At 23.1% G+C, this 13,995-nt stretch overlaps 1 long non-coding RNA gene across 1 annotated transcript; it reads right to left on the bottom strand.

Moving 5' to 3' along the window:
- Positions 1-726: 726 nt before the first annotated feature.
- LOC142227498 (uncharacterized) lies at positions 727-10,387 on the bottom strand. Its single transcript, XR_012719865.1, has 2 exons — positions 10,116-10,387; positions 727-1,049 (listed from the first exon to the last, which is right to left on the bottom strand). It is a non-coding gene; the product is annotated as an uncharacterized LOC142227498 (long non-coding RNA).
- Between the last annotated feature and the right edge of the window lie 3,608 nt (positions 10,388-13,995).

Below are 13,995 nucleotides of genomic sequence, written 5' to 3'. Positions count from 1 at the left end.
CTAAAGCAATGCAAAGAATCCAAAAAGCCCATGTAAAATTTATTGGAGTTGAACGAAGTGTGCATTACTTCCAGATCACAAATTGGGGATCCAAACAACTTCTAGCTCTTTTTTGCTGGGTTATAATGTAAGTGTTGTTTATTTACCGCAATGCATTTAATTATTTATTGGTCTATAATAATGGCAAATTCCATAAATGCGTAAAACACTTTGTTTACCATCTATTACATTATCTATTAAGAATGTATGTAGGCAAGTATCGTATATGTGTATGTATGTATGTGTGTAACTATATATAAGAGAATGCAATATGTGCTGGTTGATACCACTGCAGACAATGCACTGAGAGGTGTGGTGAATTTCTCAATATTACTTTGCACCTGTCTATGGCTTTTGACTTAATGATTTATTGACACGTGTATAATCGAACCTCTATAATTTCCATTCACCGTATGAGCCATAAACCTTTGATTTTGATGGTGTACCTGTAAATAATTGAATTGTTTTTATTATTTTAAAATTTGTTTCGCCTTATTTAATATTTACTTTAGTATATTTCGTTTTTTTTTTTTGTTGGCCTAACGTTTCGCAATGCCCCAAGTAATTTCTTGCAATATGACGACTTATATTGAATATGTGAAAAAATCTAAAACCATTACGTCGAAAACCATCCCTTTGGCATATAGAAAATATCCAATAATTGAATTAATATTATAATAAAAATAATAACTATTTATTTATTTTATTAATTAACATGGCTGTAATCATTAGCTTATGGCATTATCTTATGTGCATATGCTGGTTTATATTGTGGGTCTTATGGTAATTGAGACGAATTGATGAATTCCCAACGAAGAGACATATTTCAGCTACTTTAAAGTGAATAAAAGTTAGGATAAGTCGATTAGTTGAATATTCGTTTTTTGTATCCTTAGTATGATTTTCCATTTCACTCTAACTCTGTCGGAGCGCATGATTGATAGTTGAAGAGATTCTCACGCCTCTTCTAGACGACAGTGATGTATGGTGTAATCTCACAAAGAGACTATCTGAAAGAATTTTAGAGAGAAAAGAAATGTGAAAAAGATTGAATTTCATATATCCTATATATGTGCTTTTATTAGAATATACAAAAAATATAACAAATAAATTACTTAATTCGATTTAGAAACACAAGAAATACGAATTATTAATCTCAAACTTTTTTATTTTTTTGTACAAATGCATATTAAGATATTGCCTCTTCATCCAGGTTGCTACTCGATCCACAAATACTTTACAAAATATTAAGAACATTTTACCAAATAAATAATCTCATTTTGCAGTGTTTGATCAAATTTTTGAGGTTATTATGATAAAAAGGTTTCTTTGCTGTTATTTTATTTTAATATTGAACTAAAAAAATAGAAAAAATTTTATTTTGTTTAAATATTATTTCTATAGGAAATTTTTCTCTCTAGAAAACTTTTTCAAAATGTTTCTTTTCTACGGGAAAGCTTGTGAAAACTTTATTTCTATAGAAAATTTTGTGAAAACTTTATTTCTATAGAAAATTTTGTCAAAATTTTATCTCTATCGAAAATTTTGTCAGCATTTTATCTCTATAAAAAATTTTGTCAAAATTGTATCTCTATAGAAATTTTTGTCAAAATTTTATGTCTATTGAAAATTTTGTCAAAATTTTATCTCTATTGAACATTTTGTCAAAATTTTATCTCTATAAAAATGTTGTCAAAATTGTATCTCTATTGAAAATTTTGTCAAAATTTTATCTCTATAGAAAATTTTGTCAAAATTTTACCTCTGTAGAAAATTTTATCAAAATTTTGTCTCTATAGAAAATTTTGTCAACATTTTATCTCTATAAAAAATTTTGTCAAAATTTTATCTCTATAGAAATTTTTTTCTATAGACAATTTTTTCAATTTTTTTTTTTCTATAGAGAATTTTGTCAAAATTTTATCTCTATAGAAAATTTTGTCAACATTTTATCTCTATAAAAATTTTTTCAAAATTGTATCTCTATAGAAATTTTTGTCAAAATTTTATGTCTATTGAAAATTTTGTCAAAATTTTATCTCTATAGAAAATTTTGTCAACATTTTATCTCTATAAAAATGTTGTCAAAATTTTATCTCTATTGAAAATTTTATCAAAATTTTATCTCTATAGAAAATTTTGTCAACATTTTATTTCTATAGAAAATTTTATCAAAATTTTGTCTCTATAGAAAATTTTGTCAACATTTTATCTCTATAAAAAATTTTGTCAAAATTTTATCTCTATAGACAATTTTGTCAAAATTTTATATCTATAAAAAATTTTGTTAAAATTTTATATCCATTGAAAATTTTGTCAAAATTTTATCTCTATAGAAAATTTTGTCAAAATTTTACCTCTGTAGAAAATTTTATCAAAATTTTGTCTCTATAGAAAATTTTGTTAAAAATGTATTTCTATAGAAAATTTTGTCAAAAATTTATTTCTATAGAAAATTTTGTCAAAAATTTATTTCTATAGAAAATTTTGTCAAAATTTTATGTTATAGAGAATTTTTCTAAATTTTTTTTCTTAATTTTTTTTGCAAAATCTACCAAAATATCGATAATTCTATCAATCCATCAAACAATACAAAATCTACAATTTGTGGTAGAATTCTACTAATTGTACACACAAAAAAAATCTGATTCAATCACGAAATTAATTGATCCAATTAATTTTTTAATTGAAATGTCTTCAGTCAGGAAAATGATAGTATCAATCACAATTTTAATTGGACATAAAAAAAATATTTGATTAATTAATTGATTTGAAAATTTCAATTAATTTTTTAATTGATCCAATTAAAAATTTAATTGATGTTGATTGCAAAACGCAATTAATTTCTTGAATTAAAAACGTGGCTATTTTCAATTACTTTCTTATCTGACTTTGGGCTTTTAGTTTGATTAAAAAATTGATTGGTTTAAATAAATTTTTATTTAAAAATTAAAAAAAAAATCCATCACTTTTTTAAGTGACTTAGTCATCCGAGTTTGATTAAAAAGTTTATGTATCAAATAATTTTTTAATTGAAAATGTAATAATTTTCAATCATTGGCTTATTTAATTTAATGCTTCTATCTTGATTAAAAAGTTAATTGTATCAATTAATTTATTAATTAATTAATTAATTAAAAGTTATTGTCATTAAGATTCTAAAGATTTTGTTGTTAAATTTAATTAATCCCAATTGTGTTCAACTTTTAATAAATTATCGAATTATGTTTTCGTAGATTTTTTGTGGCAATAGAACCAGAATTTCCTTTGAAACCGGTTGAACCAGTTATGGCGGTTATTTTTTGATTGACCAGCATAATATAAAGAAATGATCAAAATACTTTTATAAGCTTGTAAACAATACAATTAAATGTCACTAAAATAAATCTGTTAGCTGTCGGACTAGCGGTTTAAAAATGGTAGCAAACTGAAAATGGTTGATACCACAGTGTATTAGTGTAGCTAAGGGTCTAAGCCCCAAGAAGAAACTGTTAGCCCACCCCCCCTCCACCCAAATTTTATTCAACCTTTACAGATTGTACAGGGTGATCTTAGACCACCCCCACCTCTCAAAAACTACGCTTATGAATATTACACAACAGGAAACAAAACATTGTACACTAACATGACTTCATGTAAACTTTGGAAAATATTCTAAATAAATAAATAGTAAAACAACAATATCTACAACACAAAATGACTGATAAACAAAGAATAGTGCTGGAAGAAAAGCTAATGAATGCAGTTTTGTACATTTGTTTACACTTAGTTTTTTTTTTCATTGCGAAAAATTTCAATGTCATTGTCAGGCATTGGCCAGAATCCGATAAGGTACACATGCCTATAACATATAAGAAAAATTGTCTATAATTTCACCACCCTTTTACTCCCTCGCTCTCTCACGATCTAACAAAAAAAAAAAAAAACTAAATGGAAACTCATCATACCATGCTTTCATTTATAAGTGAATGGAAAATCGTTAACATTCTAATAGAGAGTAGTGGGGCATCTAATACTCATTTACTGTGGGAGTGTATAAAAACCTCTGAGATGAAGAGGCAAAAGAGAGAGAGAGAGCGGGATCATTTTTTAAAGGGGGCCTGAAAAACATTGACAATTTGCAATTGGACAATTTACTTTAAAGTATCAATCGACTATTTCGTGCAATATTCGTACAAACCGATGTTTAGGTTTTTTTTCTTTCTAAATACCAATAAACTAACCAACTTATAATTCCACCACCCTTTTACTCCCTCGCTCTCTTAAAAAAATCTAAATGGAAACTCATCATATCATGCTTTCATTTATAAGTGAATGGAAAATCATTAACATTCTAATAGAGAGTAGTGGGGCATCTAATTCATTTACATTGTCCCAATGTATGCAAAAACTCTCGGTTGAAGGGGAAAGAGAGCGAGAGCGGGATCATGTATTAAAGGTGGCCTGAAAAAACACTCACAATTTGCAATTAGACAATTTACTTTAAAGTATCAATCGACTGTTTATGTTCGTACAATATTCGTACAAGCCGATGTTTTGGTTTTTTCTTTCTAAATACCAAAAAACTAACCAACTATCGTTCATTATGTAGATGACAAACGAGGGGACCAGGCAATGCAAAGTGTTGACTATCTCAATGGAATCCACCATCATCTGTTATGGCGCATTAGAAATGGCGATAACATTTTGTTAGAGATCGTGCACTCTTACAAATTGCATGAGCATTACATTATCAGACGTAATCAATGATATAATTATAGTGGTAACAGGAAAACCAGCGACACGTGGAACTATTGAGGTTGTTTACTTCAAAAGTGGGAATATAATAAACTAAAACATATTTATATACATATATATATTTTTTTATTATAGGTTATGTGAAGCCGTCTGAAGTGGGCAATCAACAATGCAGTCATTTTTATGTGCATGTTTTTATTTCAGGGTGCGGTTTATAATAATCCATATGCATTTGTGAATAAAATATTTGGTTAAGAGTAAGATTTTCTTCTCTTAGACACAAGCGTGAAAATGTTATCCAAAACTTTAATAGCCTGCCATTAAATATTGAGAATAAATCTTAAATATAAAGCAAACATGTACAACAAAAGTCTTCGTACAAGCACTTTATTTTATATAAAACCGATATATTGACTACCATAATGAAAATGGAGAGAAAAAATACTAAATTAGAAATAAATAAATAATGCTAGAAAAATTTTAGTTTGATGGCAACCCTACAATATAATTGAACAATCCTGTAGCCTAAACAGTTTTCTACATCAATAAAGTCTCCATATCATGATGTTTTTGCAAAATAACGGAACTCTCGGCTCTGATAATGCCTTCAATTAGCAAAGAAAGTTATCGTTTGCATTATAACTAAAAAGAAAAATTAAGCATATTTCGTTAGTTACCAAAAAAATAATTAACCTTCTAATTCATTTTATCTGAAATATCAGAAATCAACAAAAAAAACCATTGCTTGTAGGTTTTATCGGTAGCTTAGACACTAAAAAAACAACAATTATTGCACGTGAACTAAGATCAGAGCTATCACGGAGATTGGCCATCGTTTGGAGAAGAGAATTATGGGAACTGGGAACAAATCTTCCAAAATTATTGCGGTTATAAATGCTAGAAACAAACAGAAACAATAACGGTGACCCCAAAAACCGTAAGAAAATAATTTCTTCATGAAGTACCTATTGAATGGAACACCAAAAGAAACAATTATGTTTCGAAATTGTGAACGGACGGTAACAAAATGAAATGGAAACGTCAACAAAAAATGAAAATTCAATGTTCACGGTTTCGGTGGCGCAATGTGCTACGGCGATTGTTAATCATGGTTGCCACAGGTGGAAGAATTCTCCCCAAAAATGGTAGATTTTTATTGTTTGGTAGAATTCACGATATTTTGGTAGATTTTGCAAAATTTTCCTTTCCAACTAAGAGGTACTTGAATTTTTGTCTATATAGAACTAAAATGTTGACAAAATTATCTATGGAAATAAAATTTTGACAAAATTTTCTATAAAAATAAAATTTTGAAAAAAATTCTATAGGAATAAAACTTTGACAAAATTTTATATAGATATAAAATTTAGAAAAAAATTTGACAAAATTTATATAAAAATACATTTCTGACAAAATTTTCATTAGAAAAAAATTTATGACACCATTTTCGTTAGATATAAAATTTTGACAAAATTTTCTGTAAAAATAAAATGTTCGTAATAATTTTTTATAGAAATAAAATGATGACAAAATTTTCTGTATAAATAAAACTTTCTCAAAATTTTTTAAAGAAATAAAATTTTGGTAAAATTTTCTATAGAAAGAAAATTTTGACAAAATTTTCTATAGAAATAAATTTTTGACAAAATTTTCGTTAGATATAAAATTTTGACAAAATTTTCAGTAAAAATAAAATGTTCGTAAAATTTTTTTATAGAAATAAAATTTTGACACAATTTTCTATAGAAATAAATTGTTGGCAAAATTTTCTATGGAAATAAAATGTTGACAAAATTTTCTATAAACATAAAAATTGGCAAAATTATATATAGAAATAAAATTTTGACAAAATTTTCAATAGAAATAAAATTTTGATAAAATTTTCTATAGACATAAAATTTCGACAAAATTTTTTAAAATTTTGACAAAAATTTCTATAGAAAAAAATTTTAACAAAATTCTCTCTAGAAATAAAGTTTTAACAAAATTTTCTATAGAAAAAAAATTTTGACAAAATAAAATTTTAACAAAGTTTTCAGTAAAAATATAATGTTGGTAAACATTTTCTATAGATGTAAAATTATGACAAAATTTTCTGTATAAATAAAATTTTCTCAAAATTATTTAAAGAAATAAAATTTTGATAAAATTTTCTATAGAAATAAAATTTTAACAAAATTCTCTATAGAAATAAAATTTTAACAAAATTCTCTATAGAAATAAAATGTTGGTAAAATTTTCTACAGAAATAAAATTTTGACAAAATTTTCTATAGAAATAAAATGTTGACAAAATTGTCCATGTAAATAAAATTTTTACAAAATTTTCTATAGAAATAAAATTTTGACAAAATTTTCTATAGAAATAAAACTTTGACAAAATTGTCTATAGAAATACAATTTTGGCAAAATTTTCTATAGAAATAAAATTTTGACAAAATTTTTTATAGACATAAAATTTAAAATTATCTATAGAGATAAAATTATTACAAAATTTTCTATGGAAATAAAGTTTTAATAATATTTTCTATAGAAAAAAAATTTTGATAAAATGTTCTATAGAAATAAAATTTTAACAAAGTTTTCAGTAAAAATAAAATGTTGGTAATAATTTTCTATAGGTGTAAAATTATGACAACATTTTCTGTATAAATAAAATTTTCTCAAAATTGTTTAAAGAAATAAAATTTTGGTAAAAATTTCTATAGAAATAAAATTTTAACAAAATTTTCTATAGAAATAAAATGTTGGTAAAATTTTCTACAGGAATAAAATTTTGACAAAATTTTCTATAGAAATAAAATGTTGACAAAATTTTCCATGTAAATAAAATTTTTACAAAATTTTCTATAGAAATAAAATTTTGACAAAATTTTCTATAGAAATAAAACTTTGACAAAATTGTCTATAGAAATAAAATTTTGGCAAAATTTTCTGTAGAAATAAAATTTTGACAAAATTTTTTATAGACATAAAATTTAAAATTATCTATAGGGATAAAATTTTTACAAAATTTTCTATGGAAATAAAGTTTTAATAAAATTTTCTATAGAAAAAAAATTTTGATAAAATTTTCTATAGAAATAAAATTTTAACAAAGTTTTCAGTAAAAATAAAATGTTGGTAATAATTTTCTATAGGTGTAAAATTATGACAAAATTTTCTGTATAAATAAAATTTTCTCAAAATTGTTTAAAGAAATAAAATTTTGGTAAAAATTTCTATAGAAATAAAATTTTAACAAAATTTTCTATAGAAATAAAATGTTGGTAAAATTTTCTACAGAAATAAAATTTTGACAAATTTTTCTATAGAAATAAAATGTTGACAAAATTGTCCATGTAAATAAAATTTTTACAAAATTTTCTGTAGAAATAAAACTTTGACAAAATTTTCTATAGAAATAAAACTTTGACAAAATTGTCTATAGAAATAAAATTTTGGCAAAATTTTCTATAGAAATAAAATGTTGACAAAATTTTCCATGTAAATAAAATTTTTACAAAATTTTCTATAGAAATAAAATTTTTACAAAATTTTCTATAGAAATAAAACTTTGACAAAATTGTCTATAGAAATAAAATTTTGGCAAAATTTTCTGTAGAAATAAAATTTTGACAAAATTTTTTATAGACATAAAATTTAAAATTATCTATAGAGATAAAATTTTTACAAAATTTTCTGTATAAATAAAATTTTCTCAAAATTGTTTAAAGAAATAAAATTTTGGTAAAATTTTCTATAGAAATAAAATTTTAACAAAATTTTCTATAGAAATAAAATGTTGGTAAAATTTTCTACAGAAATAAAATTTTGACAAAATTTTCTATAGAAATAAAATGTTGACAAAATTTTCCATGTAAATAAAATGTTTACAAAATTTTCTATAGAAATAAAATGTTGACAAAATTTCCCATAGAAATAAAATTTTGGCAAAATTTTCTATAGAAATAAAATTTTGACAAAAATTTTTATAGACATAAAATTTATAATTATCTAAAGAGATAAAATTTTGACAAAATTTTCTATGGAAATAAAGTTTTAACAAAATTTTCTATAGAAATAAAATTTTGATACAATTTTCTATAGAAATTAAATTTTAACAAAGTTTACTGTAAAAATAAAATGTTGGTAAAAATTTGCTATAGATATAAAATTATGACAAAATTTTCTATAGATACAAAATTATGACAAAAATTTCTGTATAAATAAAATTTTTAAAGAAATAAAATTTTGGTAAAATTTTCTATAGAAATAAAATTTTAACAAAATTTTCGATAGGAATAAAATTTGAACAAAATTTTCTATAGAAATAAAATTTTGACAAAATTTTCTATAGAAATAAAATTTTGAAAAATTTCTGACAAATTTCTATAGAAATAAAATTTTGAAAAAATTTTCTAAAAAAATATAATTTTCTCCAAATACAATTTCATTAAAAATTTTAATTTTCGTGTTATTTCATATGATACATTGTGAGTAAGTTCTCCTTTTTGTACATGTAGTCCCCTTGTTTGTGCAAGGAAAACTCTTTGGGAAAATTCGACACATTTACATCGAATGAAATTTATACGCTCAACAAATTGTCGCAATAGGAGGGATTATTTATTCAATCGAAGAAAAAAATTTAGTAAAGTTATTTTTAAAATTATCTTAAAATTTTGGTAGATTTTTTTTGGCACTAGTGGAAACCGTGCTCAGTGTCGTCACAAGATGTTGGTCGAATATGTCCATGTAGAATATTTGTTAGAAGTCATAGTTGTCCACGTGCCCAGTGTAGAGATGATATCGCCTCATATTTCCATTGTCTGAACAGTTTCTGATTGTATTTTGCGTTATTCACATTAGGCCAATGGTGATGATGGTGGTGGCATAATATTTGCCCAAGCTCTTTGGTCGAGATTGAGATTGAACCCACGACCCATTGTATGCAAGGCGGTCATGCTAACTCGATTGTTCGATGATTGTGCCGAATAAATCTAAACTGATTTGTTGTTATTTCGTATGTCGATTTACTTAGTTGCATTACATATCAGCCACCCTGTATTCCAAGCGCATTTTTGCTACGATTTTCCTCGCTCTCTGTATGTATTCTCGAAATCAAAGTATAGATCGCATTTATTGTCCGATGTTTTAATCCATTAACTTATAGAAAAAATTTCGTTCCAAAATCGTAAACGGACGGTAACAACAAATGAAACGCAAACGTTAACAAAAAATCAAAACAGAATGTTCATGGTTTCGTCCACGGGCGTTTACGATTTCAGGAACGGCTTTCGTTTTTCTTTGCCATGAAAAGTCTTAAACTCGGTGGTGCAATGTGCTAAGTCGACTACTTACCCATATGGAGCAGACAACCCAGGTTCGAGTCAAGTTAGCGGATTTTTTTTATAAATTCGTAACCGTTATGGTTTCATTACGATTTGGCAAATGCCAAAACTCCTACATCTTCCACCACTTCTATATATTTCCATTGGCAATCGATTTAATAGTGATTTAATGCAATGATATGTACCATATGGTCCATCTTCTGCCCCCTTTTCTAAATAATGGAACGCAAAATACTAATTACAATACGCCAAGTGAAAAATGCTTCCCGCTTATATGCGTAGTTTTCGAACAAAATTCGCAGACTTCCGTGTTTATTTAAGACTTCGAAAGTCTAACAGGGGCCATAAACAATTTGATAGTGTAATAGGGCTGATGTAATTGCAATTAAATGAATGGCCTTGTTTTCTATCGACATTGTTATTATCACTTTTAGCTTTCGCATTGGTAGCTCTGTAATAAATAGTGTTCATCATTGAAGCATTTTAGTGACAAAATACCTTAAAAAATACAGGCGCAAAAGTCCAACGAACTGAGATCCAGAGATTTTGGTGGCCATTACGCAGTAGAAACTACTCTGGGGCATTTATTTTGACCCCACGGTCGACAAATACTAGCGGCACCATTACCATTATTTCTATAGAAAATTTTATCAAAATTTTATTTTTATGGAAAATTTTGTCAAAATTTTATTTCTACAGAAGATTTTGTCAAAATTTTATTTCTGTAGAAAATTTTGTCAAATTTTTTTTCTATAGCAATTTTTTTCAAAATTTTTTTTTCTCTAGAAAATTTTGTTAAAATTTTATCTCTATAGAAAATTTTATCAAAATTTTATTTGTATAGAAAAGTTTATTTCTATAGAAAATTTTATTTCTATAGAAAATTTTGTCAAAATTTTATTTCTATAGACAATTTTGTCAAAATTGTTTTTCTATAGAAAATTTTGTCAAAATTTTATTTTTATAGAATTTTTTTTTCAAATTTTTTTCTATAGAAAAATTTGTCAAAATTTTATTTCTATAGAAAATTTTGTCAAAATATTATGTCTATAGAAAATTTTGTCTAAATTTTATTTCTATGGAAAATTTTGTCAACATTTCATATCTCTGTACAAAATTGTTTTAAAACTTTATTTCTATAGATTTTTTTTAATTTTATTTCTATAGAAAATTTTGTCACAATTGTTTTTCTATTGAAAATTTTGTCAAAATATTATGTCTATAGAAAATTTTAAAAAATTTATTTATATAAAAAATTTTGACAAAATTTTATTTCTACAGAAGATTTTGTCAAAATTGTTTTTCTATTGAAAATTTTGTCAAAATATTACGTCTATAGAAAATTTTTCAAAATTTATTTCTATAGAAAATTTTGTCAAAAATTTATTTCCGTAGAAAATTTTGTCAAAAATTTGTTTCTATAGAAAATTTTGTCAAAATTTTATTTCTATACAATATTTGTCAAAATTTTATTTCTATAGAAAATTTTGTCAAAATTTTTTGTCTATAGAAAGATTTGTTAAAATTTTATTTCTATAGAAAATTTTGTAAAAATTTATTTCTATAGAAAATTTTGTCAAAATTTTATTTCTATGGAAAAAATTTTCAAAATTTTATTTCTATAGAAAATTTTTGGCAAAATGTTATGTCTATAGAAAATTTTGTCAAAATTGTATTTCAATAGAAAATTTTGTCAAAATTTTATTTCTACAGAAATGTTGTCAAAAATTTATTTCTATGGAACATTTTATCAAAATTTTATTTCTATAGAAAATTTTGTCAAAATGTTATGTCTACAGCAAATGTTGTGAAATATGTATAGAAATAAAATGTTGTCAAAGTTTTATTTGTAAAATTTTTTGTCTATAGAAAGATTTGTTAAAATTTTATTTCTATAGAAAATTTTGTCACAATTTTATTTCTATAGAAAATTTTGTAAAAATTTATTTCTATAGAAAATTTTGTCAAAAATTTGTTTCTATAGAAAATTTTGTCAAAATTTTATTTCTATACAATATTTGTCAAAATTTTATTTCTATAGAAAATTTTGTCAAAATTTTTTGTCTATAGAAAGATTTGTCAAAATTTTATTTCAATAGAAAATTTTGTCAAAATTTTATTTCTACAGAAATGTTGTCAAAAATTTATTTCTATGGAACATTTTATCAAAATTTTATTTCTATAGAAAATTTTGTCAAAATGTTATGTCTACAGCAAATGTTGTGAAATATGTATAGAAATAAAATGTTGTCAAAGTTTTATTTGTATAATTTTTTGTCTATAGAAAGATTTGTTAAAATTTTATTTCTATAGAAAATTTTGTCACAATTTTATTTCTATAGAAAATTTTGTAAAAATTTATTTCTATAGAAAATTTTGTCAAAATTTTATTTCTATGGAAAAAATTGTCAAAATTTTATTTCTATAGAAAATTTTTGGAAAAATGTTACGTCTATAGAAAATTTTGTCAAAATTGTATTTCAATAGAAAATTTTGTCAAAATTTTATTTCTATAGAAATTTTGTCAAAAATTTATTTCTATGGAAAATTTTATCAAAATTTTATGTCTATAGAAAATGTTGTCAAAATTTTATTTTTATAGAATTTTTTTTCAAATTTTTTTCTGTAGAAAATTTTGTCAAAATTTTATTTCTATAGAAAATTTTGTCAAAATTGTATTTCAATAGAAAATTTTGTCAAAATTTTATTTCTATAGAAATTTTGTCAAAAATTTATTTCTATGGAAAATTTTATCAAAATTTTATTTCTATAAACAATTTTTCCAAATTTTGTTTCTATAGAAAATATTGTCAAAATTGTTTTTCTATAGAAAATTTTGTCAAAATTTTATTTTTATAGAATTTTTTTTTTCAAATTTTTTTCTATAGAAAATTTTGTCAAAATTTTATTTCTATAGAAAATTTTGTCAAAATGTTATGTCTATGGAAAATTTTGTCTAAATTTTATTTCGATAGAAATTTTTGTCAAAATTTTATTTCGATAGAAAATTTTGTCAAAATTTTACTTCTATAGAAAATTTTGTCAAAATTTTATTTCTATAGAAAATTTTTGGCAAAATGTTATGTCTATAGAAAATTTTGTCAAAATTGTATTTTAATCGAAAATTTTTGGCAAAATGTTATTTCTATAGAAAATTTTGTCAATTTTTTTTATGGAAAATTTTTGTCAAAATTTTATTTCTATAGAAAATGTTGTCAAAATTTTTTTCTATAAAAATTTTGTCAAAATTTTATTTTTATAGAAAATTTTGTCAAAATTTTATTTCTATAAGAAATTTTTGTCAAAATTTTATTTCTATAAGAAATTTTTGTCAAAATGTTACGTCTGCAGAAAATGTTGTCAAAATTTTATTCTATAGAAAATATTTTCAAAATGTTATTTCTATAGAAAATTTTGTCACAATTTTATTTCTATAGAAAATTTTGTAAAAATTTATTTCTATAGAAAATTTTGTTAAAATTTTAATTTCATAGAAAATGTTTGGCAAAATTTTATGCCATTAGAAAATTTTGTTTAAATTTTATTTCTATGGAAAATTTTGTCAAAATTTTATTTCTATTGAAAATTTTGTCAAAATATTATGTCTATAGAAAATTTTTCAAAATTTATTTCTATAGAAAATTTTGTCAAAATTTTATTTCTATGGAAAATTTTGTCTAAAATTTATTTCTATAGAAAATTTTGTCAACATTTTTTGTCTATAGAAAGATTTGTTAAAATTTTATTTCTATAGAAAATTTTGTCAAAATTTTATTTCTATAGAAAATTTTGTCAAAATTTTATTTCTATAGAAAATTTTGTCAAAATTTTATTTAAAATATTTCTATCATAAAATTTAACAAAAATTTATTTTTATACGAAATTTTATT

Source organism: Haematobia irritans, chromosome 2 (genome assembly GCF_050003625.1).
Source record: "Haematobia irritans isolate KBUSLIRL chromosome 2, ASM5000362v1, whole genome shotgun sequence".
NCBI lineage: Eukaryota > Metazoa > Arthropoda > Insecta > Diptera > Muscidae > Haematobia > Haematobia irritans.
Note: the sequence above shows the minus strand (reverse complement) of the source record. Positions and strands in the feature narration are given on the sequence as shown.